This window comes from Schistocerca gregaria, chromosome X (assembly GCF_023897955.1).
Source record: "Schistocerca gregaria isolate iqSchGreg1 chromosome X, iqSchGreg1.2, whole genome shotgun sequence".
Lineage (NCBI taxonomy): Eukaryota > Metazoa > Arthropoda > Insecta > Orthoptera > Acrididae > Schistocerca > Schistocerca gregaria.
The window spans coordinates 852,750,048-852,758,520 of NC_064931.1; positions in this window are offsets into that span (position 1 = coordinate 852,750,048).

Below are 8,473 nucleotides of genomic sequence, written 5' to 3' on the forward strand. Positions count from 1 at the left end.
CAACTTTAGAACTGCAATAAGATTGGTGCATTGTCAGAAGTGAGTACATGATCTGGCTTTCCTGCAGACACAATTCTGATGTGGTACAGATAAACACATGCATCACCGTGTGTGAGTGAAATGGCACTGCAGCTGGAAACTCACTCGAAAGTTGAAATATATGGGACAGTACGATTCTTCTGGGTAAAATATCTAATTTGCACACATTCACCAAGAAATTCTGGTGGTATATGCACCAAATGCAATATTGTATGCAGCCATATTGATATGGTGCCAACAATTTGACCAATGTCACACACATGTAGGTGATGCGGATTGCGAAGGAGCACCACTGACATTGAACATAGGTGACAATTACCACACTTGCAAGAAAGAGCAATTGAGGAAAAGAGATTTTACAATACTGAGGATGTTCACACAGTGGTACTCGAATGGCTCCATGACCAAGGAGTTGATTTCTGTCATTGAGGAATTGAACGATCGGTAGAATGTTCCAACCATTGTTTACAGAGACTTTGTTATATGTTGAAAAATAGTGTCATGTATGACGTCACTTTGAAGTGTAGTCCAGCATTCAATAAAAGATGCTAGGCCTACTGTGATAAACTTTAACTTATTCTTGAAGTCTGTTCATATAATAGACAAAGGACATGAAACAGAAGCAGTAGTTGAGAAGGGAGTAAGACAGGATTTTAGCCTTTACTTATGGTAACTAATCTTTGTGCAAAGCAAGCAGTAAAGGAACAAAGGGAAGTAACAAAAAAATTTGAAGAGGGTATTGAAGTTCATGGAGAAGAAATAAACACTTTGAGGTTTGCAGATAACATTGTAATTCTCTGTGAAGTGGAAGGACTTGGAAGAGCATTTGAATGATAGTGTCCTGAAAAGAGGCTATGAAATAAACAACAACAAAAGTAAAAAGACAATGCAATGAAGTTGAATTAAATTAGACAATACTGAAGGAATTACATTAAGAATGAGCCACTAAAAGTACTAGATGGGTTTTGCTATTTAGACAGTAAAATATCAAATGATGACTGAAGTAGAGAAGATATAAAATGCAGACTGGCCATTGTAAGAAAGACAATTTTGAGTAAGAGAATTTAGATAACATAAAATACAAATTTAAATATCAGAAATATTTTCCATAGTTACTCTCAACAGCAAAACAAATTTGGGCACTGTACACACAACTGCAGGAAATTTGAAGCTTTTGGCAATAGCAGCAGAAAACCAGTCCATGGTACGATATCAGGCAAAGGAAGTGGGGCTTGATGCAAGAAATACAAGGTATCTTGCACTCACTCTGTAACCACCTATGAGCAATGTGCTAAGAATTGCTTACTTCACTGGTTGGCAGGGTGCTCAAGATCTAGTGGCTGTGAAGCAGATTATGGACCAGACTGCATGTTAGAATCACAACAACAACAACTGGATACCAACAAATACTAGGTATGGAGGTTATAAAACTGTCAAGAATGCATTTCTAACGGCCTACTATTTACCACTCAGGCTTAACTAATGGGAGATAATTAAGAGTGAAAGACCAATTATACCTAAAAGTTCTTTTCTTCTAAAATTCCTTATGTTTGTCTTTCGCAGCTTGAAATTATCAGTTTATGTTTATGGAAGATGGCAATCACGAAACTCCCTTCCATGAGAATATGAACTCACATGTTTAAGGAGACTACTCTTGTTCTTTTTTTTAGTGTGGAGTGGTAATATGAAAATGCAATGTTCGTAGCTACATTGTTTTTTGTCAATGAACAAATTCATTAGAAAGAAATAGGTGGTGAAATTTCATGCAGTGTTTACTAAATTATGAAACAGTGTGAAAGTAATGGAATTGCTAGTCTTACTTCATGTCACTGCATCACTGCAATTTAAATATGTTTCTTGAAGTATCTAAAATAGATCTTAAAAGATATAACTGAACATAAGACATGTAAATTAGTATGGCCACAGCTAACAGTTATCCCCAAGTGTTTAGGTGCTGTTATTACATTTTCTTAATAAATTAACAACAGAATTTTTTAACCAACAGCAAATGAGTGAGGATGTAATGTGTACTTGCATCTACAAACAGCCAGAAAAGCTATCATGAATGTGTGGTATTATCTAATTATTAACATAATGTTACTGGATCACCTACTTGTTAGGAAATATTAACTGCAATATATGAAAATGCTTACAGTCTTCTAGAAATATATTATTCTCACAATTCAAAGCTTTTTAGAAGAGTTAGAACTCAGACATTTGCATTTCAGGTAATTAGGCAAGTGAAAGTAATTGGTTTTTGGTTCTGTAGAGTTCATCAGATACAAACCTATCACCATAGTATAATAATGGAATTAGTAGAAATTGTGATTCGTTTTATCTTCTTGTTGCAAGTAGGTGATCCAGTAACATTACGTTAAAAATTAGATAATACCACACATTCATGATAGCTTTGCTGGCTGTTTGTAGATGCAAGTACACATTACATCCTCACTCATTTGCTGTTGGTTAAAAATCGTGTGGTTAATTTATTAAGAAAATGTAATAACAGCACCTAAACACTTGGGGATAACTATTAGCTGTGGCCATACTAAGTTCCATGTCTTATGTTCAGTTCTATCTTTTAAGAGCTATTTTAGGTACTTCAAGAAACATACATGATGTACATGTCCTCTCCTTGAGTCAGAGTAATTGCTGCACATGCTCAGAACTGTGATCGTGGCACTTCTGCTGATAGAGATAGAATGGAACTTACTTTTTGGATGACCCTCGTATTTTGCTCCACTACCTGCCTGATGATCTGGTCTTCTCAACACATACCACAACAGTCTTCTTTCTTTGATCACAGCCACAATGTCCACCGACTTGTATAACTGCTGCGATTCACAGTTCTTTCTTTTCCTCCATTCATCGCCATCCTTCACTGGCCCAAAAATCTGTCTGAAGATGGCATTCTCAAATGTCAGGAATTTTCTTTCCACCTTTTGGGTAATGGTCCAGGTCTCTGCTTCTTATAATGCTGCAGGTTGTATTATTGTCTTGGAGATCGTGGTTTCTGAGGATCTCGATAGAAGCCGGGACTTTAACAGCTTTACTGGAGCAAACCTTTACATGTTTCCTGCTTGTGTTCGTGCAGTAATTTCCTGGTCTATCTCATTCCTTTCATTGAGTATAGTCCCAAGATATTTAAAGTGTTTTGCCCTTTCAAAGACTTTGTCCTCCACCTTCAGGGATCTGTCATCATTTTTTCTGCTAACTACGAGGTATTTTGTCTTATCCATATTCAACTTCAGGCCTGCTCACATTGCCTCTTCTGTTAATGTTCTTGTCATCTGAACCAGGTCTAGCTCTTTCTCTATTAAAACTACATCATCTGCATAGGCCAGGGTGTTGATCCTTCTTTCCAGCTTTATTCCTGTCTCTAGGCTTGCTACCTTTGTCAGGGCTCTCTCCAGTATCAGGTTAGCAGAAGAGGGGAGAGGCAGTCTCCATGTCGCACTCCAGTCCTCACCTTGAACTTCTTTGATTGTTTCCATTTACTTTCATCATACGTTTTGTCTCTTGGGTGCATATCCATGTCAGTTTTATGAGATTTCTGGGAACTTGAGCCCTTTCGGATTCTTGCCATATTGCTTGTCTATTCACACTATCGTATGCTTTTTGGAAGTCCACAAAAAGACAGTGAACATTTTTGCAGAATTCCCAGCTCTTTCCTAGTACTTGCCATATTGTATGCAAATGCTCTGCAGTTGCCTTTCCATTTCTGACACCTGCTTGTTGGAATCCCAGTACTTTCTCAACATGTGGTGTTAGTCGCTTCAGTAACAACATGCTCAAGATCTTAGAAGCTGTACATAGTAATGTGATTCCTCTATAGTTGCTACATCTCATTAGGTCTCCTTTCTTTAATATAGGGGAGATGCCAGACTCCTTCCATTCTTCTGGGATCCTTTCCTTCTTCCAAATTAAGCAGATTAAGTGGTATAGTCTCACTTGTAGAGTAGCTCTTCCCTCCGTCAGTATCTCTGCAGGTATGTCATCTATTCCTGGTGCCTTCCACCTCTTCAGTAGTTTTATGGTCATTCTTACCTCTTGCATGGTTGGTAGTTCATACTCCCCATGTTTATATCCACATTCAGGATGTTTTCAAAGTAGTTTGTTCATTCCTCCATAGCTTTCATTTCATCTGTGATTATCTGTCCTCCTTGACCTCTGATCATATCAATCCTTAGATTGTATCCTTTCTTGAAGAAACTGACTGTCCTGTAAACGTCTCTTGTATTTCCTACTGTCCAGTCTTCTTCTACCAGTTTTATTTTACTGTTTATGAACTCTCACTTTTCTGTTTGAAGGACATGTCTTGCCTGTCTGGTTGTTTCCATGTATCCCAACCTTGTTCTTTCATCCTCTTCACTTGTCAGCCATAACAGTCTTGCTGCTTTTCTCTTGGTCACTGCATCTCTACACCTATCATTAAACCATCCTCTGCTCTTCCTCCATTTCTCCATAGGCACCTCACTTGTAGCATCTTTTAAACCTGTCTTGATTTGCAACCAAAACTTTTCCATATCATCATCATCTTCTTCTTCTTTGGAAGCAAACCTGTTTCCAATTCCAAGTGCATATCTTACCTCAGTGTGGTGCTCTTTCAGTAGGTCTGTATTTATTTTCTGGTCTGCTTCTCTTCTGCTCTTATGGCTTTCTATCCTCTCCTGTATGGTTGTCACTACAAGATAATGGTCTGATCCTATTTCTACACCTCTTTAAGATTTTACATTCTGGATAGCATTTCTGTGTCTGGCATCCACAAGTATGTGGTCTATTTGGTTCTGAGTTTCTTGGTCATCTACATCTACATGACTACTCTGCAATTCACATTTAAGTGCTTGGCAGAGGGTTCATCGAACCACAATCATACTATCTCTCTACTATTCCACTCCCGAACAGCGAGCGGGAAAAACGAACACCTAAACCTTTCTGTTCGAGCTCTGATTTCTCTTATTTTATTTTGATGATCATTCCTACCTATGTAGGTTGGGCTCAACAAAATATTTTCGCATTCGGAAGAGAAAGTTGGTGACTGAAATTTCGTAAAAAGGTCTCGCCGCGACGAAAAACGTCTATGCTGTAATGACTTCCATCTCAACTTGTGTATAATATCTGCCACACTCTCTCCCCTATAACGCGATAATACAAAACGAGCTGCCCTTCTTTGCACCCTCTCGATGTCCTCCGTCAATCCCACCTGGTAAGGATCCCACACCGCGCAGCAATATTCTAACAGAGGACGAACGAGTGTAGTGTAAGCTGTCTCTTTAGTGGACTTGTTGCATCTTCTAAGTGTCCTGCCAATGAAACGCAACCTTTGGCTCGCCTTCCCGACAATATTATCTATGTGGTCCTTCCAACTGAAGTTGTTTGTAATTTTAACACCCAGGTACTTAGTTGAATTGACAGCCTTGAGAATTGTACTATTTATCGAGTAATCGAATTTCAACGGATTTCTTTTGGAACTCATGTGGATCATCTCACACTTTTCGTTATTTAGCGTCAACTGCCACCTGACACACCATACAGCAATCTTTTCTAAATCGCTTTGCAGCTGATACTGGTCTTCGGATGACCTTACTAGACAGTAAATTACAGCATCATCTGCGAACAACCTAAGAGAACTGCTCAGATTGTCACCCAGGTCATTTATATAGATCAGGAACAGTAGAGGTCCCAGGACGCTTCCCTGGGGAACACCTGATATAACTTCAGTTTTACTCGATGATTTGCCGTCTATTACTACGAACTGCGACCTTCCTGACAGGAAATCACGAATCCAGTCGCACAACTGAGACGATACCCCATAGCTCCGCAGCTTGATTAGAAGTCGCTTGTGAGGAACGGTGTCAAAAGCTTTCCGGAAATCTAGAAATACGGAATCAACTTGAGATCCCCTGTCGATAGCGGCCATTACTTCGTGCGAATAAAGAGCTAGCTGCGTTGCACAAGAGCGATGTTTTCTGAAGCCATGCTGATTACGTGTCAATAGATCATTCCCTTCAAGGTGATTCATAATGTTTGAATACAGTATATGCTCCAAAACCCTACTGCAAACCGACGTCAATGATATAGGTCTGTAGTTAAATGGATTACTCCTACTACCCTTCTTGAACACTGGTGCGACCTGCGCAATTTTCCAATCTGTAGGTACAGATCTATCGGTGAGCGAGCGGTTGTATATGAGTGCTAAGTAGGGAGCTATAGTATCAGCGTAATCTGAAAGGAACCTAATGGTATACAATCTGGACCTGAAGACTTGACCGTATCAAGCGATTTGAGTTGCTTCGCAACCCCTAAGGTATCTACTTCTAAGAAACTCATGCTAGCAGATGTTCGTGTTTCAAATTCTGGAATATTCCATTCGTCTTCCCTGGTGAAGGAATTTCGGAAAACTGCGTTCAATAACTCCGCTTTAGCGGCGCAGTCGTCGATAACAGTACCATCGGCACTGCGCAGCGAAGGTATTGACTGCGTCTTGCCGCTTGTGTACTTTACATACGACCAGAATTTCTTCGGATTTTCTACCAAATTTCGAGACAATGTTTCGTTGTGGAACCTATTAAAGGCATCTCGCATCGAAGTACGTGCCAAATTTCGCGCGTCTGTAAATTTTAGCCCATCTTCAGGATTTCGTGTTCTTCTGAACTTCGCATGCTGATGACTTCCATGTTATCTTATGGATGTCTTTGCGAGGAAAGTAGGTACTCATAATTATTAAGTTTTTTGAAGCTGCCAGATTGACTAATCTCATTCCATTGTTGTTGTTGTTGGTGTAGTCTTCAGTCCTGAGACTGGTTTGATGCAGCTCTCCATGCTACTCTATCCTGTGCAAGCTGCTTCATCTCCCAGTACCTACTGCAACCCACATCCTTTTGAATCTGCTTAGTGTACTCATCTCTCGGTCTCCCTCTACGATTTTTACCCTCCACACTGCCCTCCAACGCTAAATTTGTGATCCCTTGATGCCTCGAAACATGTCCTACCAACCGATCCCTTCTTCTAGTCAAGTTGTGCCACATACTTCTCTTCTCCCCAATCCTATTCAATACCTCCTCAATAGTTATGTGATCTATCCACCTTATCTTCAGTATTCTTCTGTAGCACCACATTTCGAAAGCTTCTATTCTCTTCTTGTCCGAACTAGTAATCGTCCATGTTTCACTTCCATACATGGCTACACTCCAAACAAATACTTTCAGAAACGACTTCCTGATACATAAATCTATATTCGATGTTAACAAATTTCTCTTCTTCAGAAATGCTTTCCTTGCCATTGCCAGTCTACATTTTATATCCTCTCTACTTCGACCATCATCAGTTATTTTACTTCCTAAATAGCAAAACTCCTTTACTACTTGAAGTGTCTCATTTCCTAATCTAATTCCCTCAGCATCACCTGATTTAATTTGACTACATTCCATTATCCTCGTTTTGCTTTTGTTGATGTTCATCTTATATCCTCCTTTCAAGACACTATCCATTCCGTTCAACTGCTCTTCCAAGTCCTTTGCCGTCTCTGACAGAATTACAATGTCATCGGTGAACCTCAAAGTTTTTACTTCGTCTCCATGAATTTTAATACCTACTCCAAATTTTTCTTTTGTTTCCTTTACTGTTTGCTCAATATACAGATTGAATAACATCGGGGAGAGGCTACAACCCTGTCTCACTCCTTTCCCCACCACTGCTTCCCTTTCATGCCCCTCGACTTTTATGACTGCCATCTGGTTTCTGTACAAATTGTAAATAGCCTTTCGCTCCCTGTATTCTACCCCTGCCACCTTTAGAATTTGAAAAAGAGTATTCCAGTCAACATTGTCAAAAGCTTTCTCCAAGTCTACAAATGCTAGAAACGTAGGTTTGCCTTTTCTTAATCTTTCTTCTAAGATAATTCGTAAGGTCAGTATTGCCTCACGTGTTCCAACATTTCGCCGGAATCCAAACTGATCCTCCCCGAGGTCCGCATCTACCAGTTTTTCCATTCGTCTGTAAAGAATTCGCGTTAGTATTTTGCAGCTGTGACTTATTAAACTGATAGTTCGGTAATTTTCACATCTGTCAGCACCTGCTTTCTTTGGGATTGGAATTATTATATTCTTCTTGAAGTCTGAGGGTATTTCGCCTGTCTCATACATCTTGCTCACAAGCTGGTAGAGTTTTGTGAGGACTGGCTCTCCCAAGGCCGTCAGTAGTTCTAATGGAATGTTGTCTACTCCGGGGGCCTTGTTTCGACTCAGGTCTTTCAGTGCTCTGTCAAACTCTTCACGCAGTATCGTATCTCCCATTTCGTCTTCATCTACATCCTCTTCCATTTCCATAATATTGTCCTCAAGTACATCACCCTTGTATAAACCTTCTATATACTCCTTCCACCTTTCTGCCTTCCCTTCTTTGCTTAGAACTGGGTTGCCATCTGAGCTCTTGA